This window comes from Thermobia domestica, chromosome 1, assembly GCF_964235325.1.
Source record: "Thermobia domestica chromosome 1, izTheDome1.hap1.1, whole genome shotgun sequence".
In the NCBI taxonomy this organism is placed as follows: domain Eukaryota; kingdom Metazoa; phylum Arthropoda; class Insecta; order Zygentoma; family Lepismatidae; genus Thermobia; species Thermobia domestica.
The window spans coordinates 59,187,673-59,206,785 of record NC_137454.1 but is presented as its reverse complement, the minus strand read 5'-3'; the positions used below and the strand labels follow the sequence as shown (position 1 = coordinate 59,206,785).

Sequence of the window (19,113 nt, the reverse complement as noted above, 5' to 3'; positions counted from 1 at the left end):
TTGACTTCGACGCATCGCAAACTGTGTGATTGCAACAATATACACCGGTTTTGGTTAAAACAGCAAAGTTAAAAGTACAAGACATTTGTTTGTACGTTCGTTATTTAGTGATCTTCGTTCTTAGTGAAAGGTTGGATACAGTTTTCGAAAAAGAAAGCGTATTTTTAAAAATCTGAGTCCTATATTTCATTGCAATTGCTTTTTTATTTTAAAATTAGAACAAAAAAATAAAGTTAATGAATTAGCATAGGGGAAAACCAGTAATCGAGCATTCATCTCTGTGAGAAGGATATCGGTAATCACAAAAAAAAAAAAAAAAAAAAAAAAAAATACCATGGTATTTTATATTTGCAAATAAAATAATAATAATATCTATGAGTGTGCCGCGAGAATTCAAGTTACACCCGTAGTGTGCCGCAAGTTGAAAAAGGTTGGGAAACGCTGGCATAGACTGTACAGCCCTACACAAAGAAAATACGCGCTTTTCAGTTTAATTCATTTCTCTTTTGTTTTTAAATTTGTTTGTGTGTTTTTCCTGGAAGTGATGTTCTTATGTCCTATTGGTAAATGTTATACTTTTCGAAGCTACATTCACTAACCCCCACGCTCTGTTTCCGCGACCAGGAAACACGTTCACATATCATCATCTAACTCAAGAACCGTGATAGGTAAAGACATGGGAGTTTCTTTAAAATAAACTTTAGACTTCCCTTCCAGTTTCGTCCACAGCATGTTTGTGTCTATCTTCAATAGAACGAAAGTTTGTAGCATGTTGAAATCTGAGTGTTGTTAGAACAGAATACACATAAATGGCTATCATTTAAAATTATTTTCCACATACTTATAATATAAAATTCAAATATAAAATAACCATGTTCTTCATGAAAGTTATATAAATATAATAGCAAAAAATGTAGCACTTATGTCTCCTCAAACTCCAGTTATCGTTATACAAAGATGATAAGTATATTTATCAAAAACGAATCTCCCATTTCGGTTCATTTCCTTTAGCTTTCCTGTTGTAGAGAACGGAGAGTGCTTTTAAGTTGGTATTTGTGTTCGCGCATTTTCTTTTTCCTGGGATTGGACGTTAAATTGAACGAAGCGTCTGCTTTAACCAGTGGGATAGCATTTGAGCAAGAGCGAAGTCTACGTCACTGCCAGGATAATTCTCGGGCACTGTAGCGTAGGTGACCTGACCCGACCCGTGTCTCAAGCAGGCTTGACTCGACCCCTGACCCATGAAAGCCTGATCTGACCCGTTTGAAAGCACTACGCGTCAGCAAGCAGTTCAGTTAATTTTGTGTTCGCCTGTTAAAGTTGTGTAATTTCAAGTAAAAATAGCCATAAAAGATAAGCTACAATTGACTGAAATCATCCAAAGACGTGGTGTATATATTATAATTTATAAACACCTTAGACAGAAAAACAAAAAAAAAAAAAAAAAAAATACCTGGCAACTGTCCTGCAGTACTCGAATGAGTCACATCACGCTCATTTGTTTCTTGGGGCTTCACAGATTCAAATAGCCTACGTTGTTTTGGGTCAGATGCAGCTCTTTGTAAATCACATCTTCGTTTGTGTTCTCGCTTTTTAGCACCATTTTATATTTTTTCTTTAGAGTAATCTTACAATCACTCCTACCATCCATACTGACACAATCACATCTGTCTTCCACGACAAACGACACGTAACTGGTGTTCCAATAATTGAATTGCTGCTATCGGGTTTGCTCTTCGATGTAATATACAAATAAAACACGAGCCGAGGGCAGCAACTTCATAGTAATTGTTTGGGGTTTGTATAAAACAATCGTTGATAGTGGCGACTAATTTCTTTTCGCTTTACCGCACTGAAAAAAAAAAAAAAAAAAAAAAAACAACGAAGCCTGATCCGATTTCTTTCTTCGAAGCTTGGTCTGAGGACAATGCAGTTCAAAAGCGTTCCGGCTCCACCTCCACTTTCTACAATAACAATATCTACGAAATTATTGTTTCTTTAAAACATCGCCACTGGGCGGCTTGTAAAAGGACCAGAGTAGGCAATGGTATCCAAATCCAATAACAGCCTGAAATCTACTGTGTTTCTTATATTTAAAAAAGGTAGTAGTTAACGTGCTCGTTTTTAACAGCTGCTGTATCACAACCCCCACAATGTTTTAGGGCCTGATTGTCTCATAGACGGAACCTTTTCAAGACGATAAACGTGAAGAATAAGGTATGTAAATGAAAGTTTAACTTTACGTCTTTTTATGCAAAACACAAATTTGCGGGAGTTACCCTGCCATATTTTTGATGCTGGTAGGTTTAATTGAGCACATCTTTTTAAAATTGGTGGAGGGGGCCCACCTGTTTGGGAGGCCCACCTGTTTGGGAGGCCCACCCTGCATTTGCAGGGTAGCAGGGTGGGCCAGTCCGCCCCTGGAATTGAAGTAATCTTAGTAGTGGCGGTTATAATTACTCATATTTAGTGGAGCGGTCGACTAACGGAGGTCATATAATGTTATATAATAGGTATGGGCGGTGTAACATTATTATTATTATTATTATGGTTAATGCATACAAATAAAAGGTGATAGTTTAAATACATGCTTATGTTGGCTTCTTGTAGTAACTTGATAATTTAAGCTAACTTTGGACGATATTAAAGTGATTAGTCTTATCAATATTGTTTGGTCTACACGGAACTTGTGCATATATGCTTCGATGGAATTCTCAGCTACTATATATATTAAAGATAAGAATAGTACGAACACGATTACGGCTAGGATGGAAATTTGTAATTCACTTTAATTTACACTACTACTAAAAGCAAGTAATATTGTTACCTGATTTCTTGCAAAATTCTGAAAATGTTTGTGAAGTATGCTATAGAGCTCGGTGAACACTCTAAGGCTTGATTTTCTTCACATACATTAAATGCCAATTACGAGACAGATGGAAAATACCAGTTTTAATTAATTTATTGTCAAGCAGATGGGAGACTGCCTGGTGGAAACGTGCAGCAGCGCGGTGCTGGTAAGATAATAATCTTTGGCCAGGTGATACTAGTTATAAAAAAAAGAATACTTTTCAATATAATTTATACGTACTACACTACCCGTACCTTTTTTTTAACGCACCAATTTTCTCACCTGATGTTGTGTTTGTATATTGCTTGTCTATTTGGAGAATTTTATTTGAGATTCATATGATCATACATTTTTTTGTTATCAAATATTTGTAGTCAATTTTTATTTGTTATTTTATAAGGAAACGGTTAGCATGAAAGCTATATAAGACATAGATTGGCTTATTGGCAGTTTTCGCCTCTGGTGCGAAAGATCTCTGTGCATTTTCCTCTGTTTTCTTCTACTATCTTCTTTCCTTCAATTCTTCCATCGTCATTCGCTTTCTTATATCATCTGGTCCTTCAGCCTATAAACTACCAAGCGTGGCTATGGGACGCTAAACTGTCAATATTATTTTACTTAATTTCCTTTCATGATATAGTTTAGGAGAGATAAATACGCCCGTAGCTAGAACACTCTGACAGGAGTAGCCGAGATCATTTGAAGAGGGTGACTTGAGTTCATCTTACGTGTGACTAAAGCTTGATTAACAAATTATCTCTTAATACGCGCAATCTGTTTTAAGTAAAGTACTTAAATGTTACATCATTTTTTGCCTCGGCAACACGTAGCAACGGGCCGCGGCAAGTTCATACGTAAAATCTGCAACAGTGTCGTCCTTACCTCGACCTAAATGTTCATTTTGCTCTTGCAGCGTAAATCAGTTTCTTTTCTTTCGTTTTTCTCAATACAATCATGAAAGGAAGAGTTGTAAACCATTTAATTGGGGGGGACTTAACTTCTGCCAATTTATGTAGCTGACAGCCTATGTTAATGAATAAAATACACTCACTTCATAAATATGGAGATATGTAGTCATGTTTTTCAAACTGTGGCTCTCGAGCCACAAGTGGTCCTTGAAATCTGTCTAACAGTTTTCTTAAATTGAACATTATCCCTTTCCTTAAAAAAAAAAAAAAAAAAAAAAAAAAGACAAAGAAAAATAAAATTGAAGTAAATAAAATACCAAACAGTATAGATTATAGAATTTAGTAAGGTAAAGATCATACAAATTCTAGTAGCTTATATACATGTATTATAAAATTATATTATTTTTATTTATTATGAAATAAAGGAAATTTGGATTAATACTATTTTAAAAGTACATTATTGCCCACAGCATCCGAACACTCTAGAACTCGAACAACTTAGAATCAGAACGTAAAGTACAAGCAAATTTCGCACCGGAATTCAAACACTGCTTTGGAGCAGAAACAGCCGATACATTGTTTGTGTGTGTTTGTTCCTACGTTTCCCCAGCGCCCTAGCGAGCCATCCACACGCTTTGTTGTTCAGCTCATTTTTGGAAACTATGGTAAAAGCATCTCGTCTGGTGCCTGTTTCGTTTACATTTTTATTCAAATATTATTATAATTTGTTAATTCAGTATTTTACCTTAAAATCCATTCTATTCACCGTGAAAATAATTTTGAAAATTCAAGTTTGTGGAACCTAGGAAAGGATTCATCCAGTTTCTATTATTTTAAAGGGAAAAAAATTGTCTTGGAACTCGAACAGGGTTCTGGAACGGGTTACAAATGAAATCTTTCAGTTTGCTCAACAATTATGCTCTTTAGGCTAAGGTGGATGATGATTAGGGCAAGTGAAAGATGGTAGGATTGGCGGAATAAGAATGTGGGAGGAAACGGGAGTACCCGAGAAAACCCAAGGACCCTATGTTGTCCACCACAAACCTAGTTGGCCGGGAATCGAACTAGGAACCACGCACAAGAGGCAAGCACTCTACCATTGAGCCACCATAACCCATATTGGAACGGATTAAATTTTGATTCCAAGGTATGACTGTATAAGTACACTGATAAAACATTTACTTTTAAAAAAATGCTTTCGAAGGGGACAAAAGTAGGATGATCTGCAGAACATTCTGACTAATAAAAATGGTCCTTACCTGAAGAAAGTTTGAGAAACGCTGTTGCAGAGAATTATCAAAGTCATTACGCAGAGGTGTTTGTTAATAGAATCTGAAATATAGGCCTATCTATTCTAAGGGCTAATGTCGATTGGTCTTTCTACATTATGTTAAATCGCCGATTTATCTGTAATAACATGTATGCAACGCACATATATGTATATAAGATAATGAGTATCTATTTGAACACAAACCATCTGTCAATCGATGCGTGAGCACTTTATCTTTTGTATTGTCTGTCTCAAACATAAGCTGGGCGCCTTCTACACTTTCATATTGATTTGAGTTCACTTACACTTGCGCACCCCCTGATACAGCCACAGGAGGGAAGAGTAATAATCGTTTGGCCAATAGCGTTGTTGTTGTAAAGACAAATTAGAATGACGAACCACGCAAATAATAATAATAATAATAATAATAATAATAATAATAATAATAAATAAATAAATAAATAAATAAATAAAATGTGATCCAGTGGTAGAGGTTAGTGTTAAATTTTCATTTTCAAATTTTCAGAGAACAGTACAATAAAAATATTCGAAAGAGATATGATTATATTTAAAAGTGGGCTTTTTCTTTTTTAGTTTGGTCGTAAAATTGAGGGGACTCTCATTTCACGTTTTATCTTGACTTGAAATTATTTAATCGTATTAAATAAATTCCTTTAGCTGGAGGCTTTCTCGATATTATTATTATGACTAAATATATATTATGTAATCATTTTCATAACGATGATTCACCATTTACTGTAGGTTAATCAAAGTTTTCAGAACAAGAATTTTAGGAAAACTAAAAATGGATCAAAAAGATCCGATGTTGGCCAATAATGAGTTTTTCGACAAAGTGCCACAAAATTTTTGAACGGCCCCTAGATCGAGTTTACGTATTTTCTACGGGATAAGCACATCATACTGAGTTAACGGATACTTTGGGTTTGTCTACACTTATGTAGTTCTCCAGATATAAGGCCTACAAGAAATTTTTTGATTGAAATATATTGGATATTTTGATCCAAGAAAAGAGGATTTTTAAATGTTATTCATATACTTTTCACATAATAAAACATGTCTCCCCCAAAAAAAGGAGTAACGTAAGATCTGGCAATTGTAATTGATCTCAGGAAATCTATAAAATCTTCAGTGGCGGATCTAGAAAGTAAAAACTGGAGGGCCTGCAAGAATCCAGACTATGATAAGTATATCATAAGTAAACTTTCAAAAATTTATAAATAATAGCTTAAATTACTTTTGTCGCTCAAAAAATGGGGGGCCTAAGCACCTCCGGCCCCGGGCTAGATCCGCCGATGAAAATCGATTAAGCATAGGCCGAGTCGCCGTGGTCTTACGTAGTAGCATACAATTCTTACGTTGCAGCGACAGCATCATAAGTGATAGCACATTCCCACTATCTACGCATTTTTATGCAACTTTCGAAACAGCAACAAAGACGTTTAGAGCAGAATTGCACTGTATGATGTCACTATTATCGATTGCCACATTCTGTAATTGTTACCATTGTTGTTGTAATCTAATACTAATAAAGTTTTGTGTTCGTATTTAAATTATTGCGTAAGTTGAACGAAGAAATGATTGACAATAATAAATTACCTTTACAAAAACTTTATTTTAAAGTTTCCTGTTGTAATTAAGTTACCGGTAGAATTGGGACATATTTGAAGTGTAGAACTTGTAAATATCATTGTCGCTGTAGAATATAAATATTAATAGACAGCGAAAGCGGTTTTCTGCAATCAATTAAGAGTCCGAAGAATGCAATCCACCTTCACACTAATCTCTATACTGAAACTGGAAGTTGTATAAATCTGCTACCAGTTCCGCTTTCAATACTGAGAAAATATCATGCCATAGAAACCAACTTCTTTCACGTGGTGTACACGTGACACTGGTACTTGTTAGTTTGACAGATTACGGAGTTTTCCGTCTTGCCTCTTTACTTGATTTGATGTTTATGTTTTGGGAACAAAAATAATTAAGAATGAGATTCTGACATTAATTCATTTTAGAGAAGAGCCATGTTGCCCATTGGTTAATGCGCAAGGCTTTCATCTGCACAATCCCGAATGCATAAAAATAAATAAATAATTAAATAAATAATGCTGAATTTTAATCACTAATTAATCACGCTATGTGACGTACTTTTATATTATAATATCATGAGCAGACATAAACGAATATTCAACCGGAATAATCGCTTCATATGAGCTGTTGCTCTCTTGGTTGTTTGAATCAGGTGCATTACATTATAACAGGGATGTAAATAACCGCTCGCCCACTCGCCCGAGGCGAGTGCTTTACGGTGTGGGCGAGTATTTAATATCATACCGAAGATAACTAACTGATTTCTATTGTGGGATGTGGGCTAGTAGCTTTGTTTTTTCTTGAGCTAGTAAAATTTTGTTGCTTTAAGAGCTAAGTTCACTACCAGAAGGACGGAATTCGTGTAACTGAAGTAGTACGTAGATAAAGGTCCTGGGAGAAGGGAACAATGCTTCCAGAAATTAGTACGCAAACTAAGCTTTGTCAACAGCTGGACCATTGTGGTGCTGAAAGTAACGGGCATTCATTTCATTAATTTATCTAGATTGCCTCTAGTGGAAAAAGGAAAAATATGAGGCCTTCCGGGTAATAAGTAGTAAGAGCGAACTCAGCAGTAGCTTGTTTCCTGAAAATGCACTCTGAACAATTAAAATCATTGTCCATTTGTTTTGAAAATGTTTTCTAAGGGAAAGAGAAAGTATTGAACGAGAATACAAAAACAGAACTGTAACTGTTCGTGCAAATAAGGGTAGAAGATTCAGAATATATGGTACAGTCAAGCAAGAAAGAATTTTGCCTTTGAATTCATATAAAAGATGGAAATATTCCCAACACATCTCAATATGTGTTGAAGGCTCTTGTTTGCTGTGTGTCGTTTTGCCTTCAGACAAACTAACTAGGGCTGGTGAGTGGTGGTCACGAGGGTTTTTACTTACTTTCATCTTGAAGAGATAACGAGGGGAAATGTATGGCACTTACTTAACGCAGAGAATAAAATAAAATATTATTTAATTGTTCCTTGGCATTTAGCGTTAAAGCTCGAACAATGTTTCGGAAGATATACTTTTTAATTCCCAGGAAAGAATAAATAAAATTGTGTAAAACTTCTTTCACAAAGATAAAATATTTTACTGCATCTTGCCAGTTGTATATCCTTAGATTTTTTTCTATGCCGGAACACTTCGTATCTTCATGCTAGTACTAGTCTCGAACAAAACACCTTTTAAATTTAAAAGAATTTTAAAAAATATATAATTTTTAGACAGCGTATCAATACTTCATAAGTATCGTTCCCTGGTACCTTGTATATGTTATCTTATTGTATGCAAAAATTATTGTTGTTTTCAGGTACATTTCGGGAGTGTTTTCAGGTACCCTCCTGGAGATAGCCTACCGCCCCCTACCATGGAAGCTAATGCAGCTGAAGTTACGATTAGATGTCACTCTTTGCATCCCCCTCACATTTTGATTTTTCTTGTGAACAAAATTTTCTTAAAGAAAGCCTGGTTTTCTTTCCAAAATAACTTTTCACTCCTTGCGAACTAATATTTAGTTATGGGTAGAACAGGGGTGAACACATGTGAGTTTTAGGACTTTGGATGCACTCATGAGATTTTTTGTGGCGTGGAAGGTATAAGTTTTCATTGAAAATGGCACAATCGAACTTCAATAGTACCATAATGATTCATTTAAAAACGCTAATCGTTAAGAAGAACTTAGCGTGAATAACAATTTAATAAAAGTGAATCTCTTTTCACTGATGTGAAGCCACGGTATATTTCCTAACTATGGAAATTCAATTTTGAAACAATTTACCAACAATATTGAACCTTTTGGCTGCAATAAAGGAATAATGTGAGATCGAACCTGTCAACATGACGTTGTCGACAGTTACTTGAGATGCCTTACAATTATTACCAATACACGAGTATTGATGAATACCAAACAGAAAGATTCCGGTTGAACACAAATCTATCCTTTGGATACTGACTTCAGATAGAATATAGTTTATAGCTTCCCATTACCGTTTTCGCTCTATGAAATAATTATTGAAACCGGAAGTAGTAGTAAATTTCTAGCACTTCCGGTTACATTAGAGAAATAAAGTCGAAGATCGAAGCTATTCGAAAATAAGATCGAAGCTATTCCTACGGTTATTAACTCTATATTGAAAAACCGCTTCTTTCTATGTACAGTATTATCATCTTGCACTATTATCGTCAATATTGAAACCAAAAATCGTAGCTCTTCCACCACTTCTGGTTGATAGACAGGGACAGATCCGAAGCCAGCCACAGAGGTTTGGGGGGTATGAATATGTTAGAGGGGGGGGGGCAAGTCATTAAAAATTCTCTTACAAATATCTAAATTATGATTTTTGCATTAATAATAGTATTTTGTATTGAGGTCTGGAGGGACCACTGAAAGTTTAGATGGTATCCCCCTCTGGTTGCGGGCCTGGACAGGGATGATGGTCGAATTGAAAGATTTTCTTCGGACACTCAATAGATCGTGAAAGACTACTCATCTCTCTTATCGCTTTTGCTCTAAGGGATCAATATTTAACCGAGAAGTAGTAGGTTTTTACCACTTCCGGTCTTAATAGAGAGATACAAGAGAAAATAGAATAAGACAACGAAAATATCCCCTTCCCCCCAAAAAAATGTTGCTTTCTATTACCATTTTTGTTTCATGGCAATAAACAATCAAACTAGGAATAGTTGATTTCTACCACTTCCGGGCTGATTCTAGCTCCTGTCAACTGGAATTTGTGGAGGACAAATACCATGTGGGTCGGTCTTTCGCGGTTTTCCCATTCCCTTCCATTTTATTCATGCCACCGTTTCATTCATTAACATCATCTCCGTTTCCTTTAGCCTCGGTGCACAATAGTAGAAGGTTAAATTTTAAAAAAAGATAGAAAAAACTCTTTTGATCGAAATGACAACATTGTGGCGGGAGGCGTAAGCAAACATGGACTGATTTTGTTTTAAAAGGAGAGAAAGGCTACCACTGAAATAATTTCCTATGTATATTTTTTTTTCGCGGGAAGATGGTAAATTTTGGCTGATTGCGTCCATGTACCGTACTTGGGAAGATGGGTAATGCTGAAGTAGAACATCAATATTATCATATGTGAATTTAATATGACAAGCAATAAGACAATTATAAGTCGTGTAGCGTATGAATTATTGTGCTTGCTTTCTTGTTTTCCTGAAGAATAAATTCAAGAACTGTTTTTTCTCTCTTTATCAGAAAGCACTAAGCTTAGTGTCGGAATCAAGATTGGTTTTAAACAAACACTGGGTTTGCTTCAAACTGTTTCAGCCAGGACACAGTAAGGAGAAGACATCAACATGCCGGGTTCAACTGGTGTATGGAGCATTGAAATTTCACGTGGATGATTGATTGCATATCGTGGTCGGACGAGTCTAATTTCAAGAAATATTCATTTGATGAATTCCAGATTTTTAAAACACGACATAATATGGGAACAAGTGAAGTCATTGTTAATTATCCCTTTTTACTTTAATGATTTTAGTTATAATTTCAGATGTTTGGTACTGCGGGTGTCACCTACGTCAGAGTGGAAAATGAATATAAACCAAAATGTGTGATACTAATCGTAAAACATAGAGGAGGAAATATAATAGCGTGGAGTTGGATGCCAGTACATGGAATCAACAAAAGCGTGGTGTGTGAGAGCCAAATGAATTTTAAAAATATCCAGGTACTGGAATCTGCGCTGGAATAAAATGTTCGATGACATCAACATGGATAGAGTCCAGCCCCAGCAAAACAATGTGCCGTGCCACAAGTTGCGAGTGACAATGAAGTGGTTCTCCGGTGGTTGGACTTTTAAATTGGTCTCCTAGTCACTGGACCTCAGCTCCACCGAACATCTTTAGTCGATACTGAAGGCAAGATAAGGGAGCACATCAAAGGAAACACAAAGAATATTTTTGATTCAGGAATGGCAGGCTATTATTACACAAGAATGTCACTGGGGGCCGCGGTGGCTCAGTGGTAGAGCGTTCACCTCTGGTGCTTGGGGTCCCGGGTTCAATCCCAGCCCCCGCCAAGTGAACTTTGTGGTGGACAAACACCGTGTGCGTGGGTTTTCTCGGGGTTCTCCCGTTTCCTCCCACTTTCTTCAAGATTTCATTTCATTTTCACAAGAATGTCACCGCTTAGTGTCGACTTTACCAAAAAGAGTAACTACTGTTGTTAAACCAGAAGGTTTCTGTACAAAATATTAATTTACTTTAATAAATAATGAATAATAACCAGAATCTAAAATAATTTAAAGTTATTAAGGTTTCACATAGGTGGCAAATAATTTTGGCCAAGGCTGTGTTCACATCGTCCGCTGTATACGGGACGAAAGAAGTAAAAGACAATGGAAATACACATAGTCGTAAAAGTTCGTCCCACATTTGATTTTTCAACTATCCAAAATTGATATTTAATTGCTGTTTTTTTTTTTTTAAAAAAAAAGAAACTACTTATTTTTTCCTGCCCTAGACTAACCTTTAATTTCTATTTAAACAGTATTTAATACATTTTAATAATTGCTAAACTAACATCATACCTAAAATACTGGTATACTTTTATAGCTTTAATTTTGCAAACTGAACTCTTTGAAGCTCGGGATAAAATATTTCCCGAATACAAAACAAGACATAAACAAGGCAAGATTTTTTTCTTTAAAAAAATATATATGTTTCTTGATTTATGGTAATTTTTTCCTGCCTATTAGATTGCATTTAGACAACCACCAAAGCATATATATGAAGGTATATAATTTTCAGGAACTAGGTAAGATGAATAGGCAACCAAAACAACATTTGGCATATGGTGGTTTCATAACGTGCACTTGCTGGAAACAACTTCAATACCAGTTTGAAAACCAATCAAGGCAGCCAGCTCTGGATTGAACATAGGACTCACAGGCACTTGGTGTTGTAAACGTACTTTCTTAAATGTACAATCTACAAAATGGGAAACAAGAAGTTAGACGCTGAAAAGATCCAATATGGGAAGTTGGAAAATAGATTGATTCATCAATTCAAAAAGAAGTACTTAAACTTAGGGAAATCAGCTCAGGGATTAATGAGCGATAGTGAGAGCAGCTCAAACTTTAAGTACACCAAGATACAAGAGCCGTATAGTATCGGGAAAGGAGCAATGAGTTACTGAAGCAATGTTTAAAAAATGAAGAAAAAGAACGGTATTGAAAGGTACCAATGAAGGAAAAGAAATACATAGGAAGCTGAATAATGAATTACGAAGGGAAAATGTCTTACGAAGCTAGAAAATCATTTTACAGAAGTAAATGCGAAAAAACAGCAGCATTACAAGGAATAAGTAAAAAAGGAGTGAATGAACAAATGTCGAGAAGTGAAATCAATGGAAGATCGTATGTAGAAAAATGGGAGAAATACGACAGTTGGAAATAAGAATGTAGGGAAAAACTTCTGGCAGATGGAAGGAATATAAACCGACCGGTATATTGCTAGGCTAGAACAGTATAGCAGGTGTTGATGTCTTGTTTTCCATCCAAGTTAGATGAAAAAGAGTTTTACAATAGCATACTGTGGGAAGAATTCGAACAAATACTTTGCATGTGAAATTTGAAAACAACTGGAGAAGAACTAAGTTTATTAAGAATTTCGGAGAAGGAAGAGATGAGTGTTTTATATATGCTATGAAATACGCATGTATGAAATGGAAAAATTACTAGATGAATTTTTGCAGATCATAATGATTACATAGTAAAAACAATATTACTTAATAATCTAGAGATATAAGATAATTTAAATGCTTTATATAAAGCTATTGGAATAGGGTTTTATTGTATAGCAAAATAATACAAAATGCAATATTTGATAAGAGAAGAGTCTTAAATCGCCCTTGAGAGCATTCTAATTGTCTTTTCGTATATGAAGTTCTAGTTACTCTCTGTTACACTTTAAAATAATACATTAATACAATAGATCAGGGGCGGATTCAGGGGGAGGGCGATCGGGGCGATCGGTCCCCCCCAAAAAGAGGAAACTTTCTTATTTTATATATATAAATAAAACCCATCCCAGAGTTTGGAGCTCTTAAAAGTAGTTCTACGTAGCAGTATTACAACCCACCGCTCCTCCCCCAGAAGTCCATCCTGGATCCGCCCCTGTAATAGATAATATTGAGGGGGAAACAATACTCCTTCATTAAAAAAGTAAATAAATAAAAGTAATCTCATAACATATTCGTTACTCTTCCGCTTATGAACTTTAAATTCCGTTGACACGATGAATAGGTTTCTAAGTGGCACATTCAGTGTGCATGGGAATCAAGTTCACTTTTTGACCATTTTGGAATGTTCCATCTTTAAGATCTCTATCAGAGCTAAAAGATTCATGTGCAAATAGCTCTTACAATGTAAGGAACAGTATTAACTTTTCCATGTATTCAAGTATACCGTATCAATTTCATCCTCTTCGGTCCCCGCGTCTCCTGTAGGAGACATGCTTGACTCACTGAGTCCCAATGTCGCCTACAGGAGACGTAGACCCCCGACACTGGCAATACTGTGACACATTTCTTTCCACCACATGCATGCGCGCCAAGGCTATAGATGGAAACAAATACAGAAATTATGCTTACAAATACAGGACTGAAGAGGATAAGTCTCATTTTCAAGCTTGCTAACTGAAATTGATTCCCTTGTGCTCTAAACACCTCAACTTAAATAAACAATTTGGATCATGATTGTGTCAAATGATGAATAGAGTGTAGAAAATTTTCAATCATTTTCAGAGATACTGCGATGTCATCCCGTCATTGCTAGAATGTAAAATGAGAGAGAACTATAATTGATCCGTTAATATTAAAATAAAAAGAATCGAATAATCAATACTCATTATTTAATATAAATTGTATCTTTATGTTGCGCTTGCATGTAATTAAAAGACAACAATTATTCTATAGCAACTTATTTGTCGGTGACTTGTTGCAATTTTATTGTGTGAAATTTTACAATATATGTACCGTAATTAAAATGTGTCAAACGATTCCATTAGATGCATTGTATTATTATTGTTTGATACAGTAGAACTGTTTGAGTTTGTTGATAATTCACTTGTATGTTCTATTTTGTTTTCTTTGATTCTGTGTGCAATAATTTAATGATAAAATAGAGAAAAATAATAAAATCACTATGTTCACATTGATAAAAATTCACTATCTTACTTACATTTTTAAATAATAAATTGTCATTTAATATTATCTTGGCAATACGTAAAAATGTATCGGTTAGTAAAATAATGTATGTATGATCTATTTTTTTTTAAAAAAAAATAAAAGTCTGTTGTATAAAATAAAACGCATATTTTGTGCTCTAGGACTGCAAGTGGTTTCCAGATTTGCAAAAAAATAGTAAAATCTAACATCGATTACAATTGTGGGCGGGGTCGTGAATGTTGTATATGTATTGTTGTTGTACCACAAGAAAAATCAATATCTCCAGTATTGACTGTAACATCGCTTGAATGCGCCAATGAACAGATAAGAAAATTAACACATTGTAAAAGGTACAAATAAAAAGATTTTTAGAACAATCTTAGGAAAACATTTCGAATTTCACCTGAAACCACCTCTTGTTGCTGTGTATAACATTACAAGTTAAGAACAAACAGGTGAACAAATCATAATCGAAATACACTGGTTTTATATTGTTAACAAAAGAGAAATTAACATATTTGAAATTAGGTTTCTAGTACTTACGTGCGCGCGATGTGGTCGGCGCATAGTCTTGCGACCGCCATCTTGTGGTGTGTGAGCTTTGTTAATATTGACTTGAACCAAAACACGACGTCTATCGATCTGTCTATCCACAAAAACATATGCATACAGGCTGATCACAGGAGAGGCTGGGAAATTTTGTGGGGAGGAGAAATCACAAGAAGGTGAATGACTAACAGAGAAGCCTGTTAATAACACGTGTACTAGAAGTAAGTCAATAAACACATTTTAAATAATGGAACGTTGTATAGTAACTATACATGCATAATCATTTTCGTCAATTGAAATTGATATACAAAAATACCTTTCGTAAGACAGTTTAAACAATAAGGATTTTCCTCTATCATTTTTTAAAATACTGTTATTATATACAGTTACGAATTGACAATAAGTTTGTTGAAAGTAAAAAATGAAATGAAATCTTTAAGTTTTACGTCCCACGGTTATGCCGGTTAGGCAAAGGGGACGGTGATGATGAGAAATGAATGAAATGGTGGAATGAAGAAAGTGAAGTGAAACGGGAGAACCCCGAGAAAACCCACGAGCACGGTGCTCGTCCACCACAAAATCCACACGGCGCGAGCTGGGATCGAACCAGGGACCCCAAGCATTGGAGGTGAACGCTCTACCATTTTTTTTTATTTTTAAAAAACTTCCTGACTTATTTTCTACTGCAACCACTTTTCAGGACTACTAGACACGACAGGGACACGAACACAGAAACATCGAGGACAGTTAAAATTCCACCCTTGCTACTACAGAGGGACTCGAACCCCCAATGGGCTTCACCTCGCGATCATCAGCCTAACGCCTCAGACCGCTCGGCTGCACCCACCGGCTAGCCATTGAGCCACCGCGCCTCCTTGTTAAAAGTAGCCATAATAATCACATTAAAGAGCATGTATGCATGTGTAGATGAAAATTATGTATATGTCGAGTCGAATATTTGGCTGTAATATGATGGAATTAAGATAACTATAATTGAAGAATGGGAACGCGGTAGTGTAGTAGTAAGTAGAGCGCTCACCTTTGGTGCTTAGGGTTCCCTGGTTCTATCGCAGGTCATGTGAATTTGTGGTGGACAACTCCATGTCAGTGTATTTTCTCAAGGTTGTACCGTTTTCTCATTCTATCAATTCCCCTCATAATCATTCATTTTCATTTATCATCCATCTCCTTTAGCAGTGTTTGTTTCAGGGGAAATGTTACCTCCTAGATTTCGAGATTTACCCCCTCCAGACAATCTATCATTCGTTTAGTAAAATAAGACAAGAAAGAAAGATATTTGGAAATACTTCTTAAATTTTTGTCTAAAGTGTGTGAATGAGAGTATATCAATATTAAAATATACTCTAAGTTCAACTCTAGGTTATGGTGGAGTAAAAAGCGCATATGTGAAAATATTAACTGTGCTTATGTCACCAACCATCGTTGAAAGGCCTTTTAGCACAATTAATAGAATAATGATATCACTAAGAAATTGACTCGGATACTCGTCATTGGATCACTGTATGATGATTTTTATTGAAGGAGATGATATTCCAAATGAAAATTTTTTAAATCAGGTTCTTGAGCGATGTGCATCCAAAAGACAAAAAGTTCCGTTTGGTTTAAATAAGGAATGCTTTTGCAAGAATTAATACATGATTTAATAATGTTTATTATAAATATAATAATAAGTAGTATCTTTGCTACATTTAATTCCCTCGTATATAAACCGTCTGATATTAAATTTAATAAATTAGATATTTACAACAAAATGTAGATAACCATACAAGTTCTATATGAAATGAGTTGCAAACGGTTTTGCGATTGATTAATTTTAATTACTGTAAGGAATCGTTAATTTGAAAGGCTTTACATATTAGATTTAGTTCAAACTACAATTTGTCTTTGTTTCCTATTGTTCTTTGTCTCTTATTTATTTAGAGAAATCCAAAGCATTTTTTTTAAAGTGCAGTTTTAAAATCATGGTAAATAAATGCTTGGTTTAGGTGATTTTTTGAATAAGATTTACTACTAACTACTTACAAATATATTTAGTAATTACTTGAACACATGCGCATGTTCTTCATACTTCTTCTAAAAATAAATAAATGAGAAACTAAACAGTAAAAATGTAAATTTTTTTGAAACGTATTATTTTATGAAATATCCGTAGAATAAAACTCTCTGGTCAACTTCATTCTAAAATAGTAACACCAAACTAACTAACTAACTAACTAACTAACTCTATGGCCTATGAAAACCAGAGATTCAATGCCGCGTTCAGAAAAGCTCTCCACTGACTTCTATCCTTAGCCAACTGGATACAGTTTTTACTTTGCATTCCTATTTCTGCGAGATCCATTCAACGGCGCCGACTTTCCAAACTTTATGTGGGTTCATATGCGGGATGTGTTATATGTTTTCAGGGGAATCTCGATATTGTTTGATTGCTTTCCTTTTAGTTAAAATCTTTTATGAATAGAATCGAAAAGGGCTGTGTTCGATTCTATTCATAATATATTGTGGAAATTGCCTTTGACTAGGCCAGAGACAGGCCAGGCACGTAGCCAAGGGGGTCCGGGGGGTCCGGACCCCCCTTCGAGACAGAAATGAAGAAAATTAGGGAAGGATGAAACAAAATGAAACGAGAAAAAAAAAAGAAGGATCAGCGTTAAAAATAAACTACAGAAGTTTTTGGTTACTCTTTCTTATGAGGAAATTTGTATTACTTGCATTACATGGTTGCGAGGTAAGCGATATATCCTGGAAGAGTCAGGGAATTTGAAATTTCTATAAAAGTTGCGGAATTCTCAGAATTTCTGCTACTAGTCAGGGAGATTTCAAGCTTCCGAAAGCATAGTACCGTTGTGTAACAGCGTGGACATTTTTTTATCATAATTTTTCGTCATCGCTTCCTTGCAATATCAAACATGCTATTTCAAAAACAATTTTCTACTGCTCCTTTAACCTGTCATTTGAAACAGACAGTAGTTGACGGAATAATAAAAACAAAAATATATGTGGAAAGAAAGTTCTGTTAACATTTGGTTCAACAGAAAAAGAAACGCAGATATTGCAAAATATTTTACAAGACATTATTGAGTATGTACTTTTTATAATAGTGAATATGTACTTTTTAGAATAGTTGAGGTCATAATGAAAGGAAAATCGTTATATTTGAATAAACAGAGGAAGGACTAAATATTGCAAAATCTTCTTCAATGCTTCTTTTTTATTATTATTTTACTCGAGAGTTCTTCATAGTTTATTATAATACTTACCAACATATCCTCACAAACTAATATATATCGATAGTAAAGTAGTTTAGATTGATCAAGCTCCTGGGCCTTCAGAATTTTTTCATCCCCCCCCGTCGTTACGAAATCCTGGCTAAACGAACCAATATATGTTCCAGTACAATTGTTTAGAATCATCGAGCCCCTGGTGTGATGACCACAGTATTCCATGTCACGGACCCACCCCCGCTTCACGAAATCCTGGCTACGTGCCTGGACAGGCAAGAAGTGGGGAGTATGTTGCTTGGTTGTCTTTGCACAAACCCATTTGAAACAGACAATTATCTTTTAGAGGTTAGAAATTTTAACTTCCATCTCAATGTTTTGATTGCTTAATTTTTGACAATGACAACTGATAAATATTTATTTTAATTTGTTTCTATCAAACTAAAAGTCCTGTGGGTGCGACGCACCCACAAGATTATTTGTGTGAGTGCTTGAGCCGCGGAGCACCCACATAGTCGGTGCCCATAGATCCATCTTAATATTGTCCTCCCATCTGCGCCTAGGTCTTCCTAATGGTTGTTTTCCGATTGGTTTTACAGTTAAAACTTTGAAAGTGTTCCTACTTTCTTTCATTTTGGCTACAGAACCTGCCCACCAAATCCCCCTAGATTTGATGATTCTAACAGTGTTTGGTAGACGATATAAATTACATAGTTCCCCGTTATGAAGTTTCCGACATTCACCATTCCCGTTCCTCTTGGGTACGAATATTCGTCTCAGGATCTTGTTCTCAAATACTTTCAGTCTATGTTCCTTCCTCAGAGTAAGCGACCATGTTTCGCAACTATAGAGAACAACAAGCATCACTATCGTTTTATGTATTTTAAGTTTCAAATTCCTCGACAGAATTCGCGACGACAAAAGATTTTGAACTACCTTATAACACGAATTGCCTGCTTTTAGTTGACATTTAATTACTTCGTGAATATGGTTTTC

At 35.3% G+C, this 19,113-nt stretch overlaps 1 protein-coding gene across 1 annotated transcript in view; it reads right to left on the bottom strand.

Moving 5' to 3' along the window:
• Nucleotides 1-14,976, bottom strand: part of SP555 (SPRY domain-containing SOCS box protein SP555) — a 72,725-nt gene extending 57,749 nt beyond the window's left edge. Inside the window, exon 1 of the mRNA XM_081757439.1 lies at nt 14,870-14,976. The gene's annotated coding sequence lies outside the window, so the exon portion shown is untranslated. The remainder of the gene's footprint in view (nt 1-14,869) is intronic.
• Between the last annotated feature and the right edge of the window lie 4,137 nt (nt 14,977-19,113).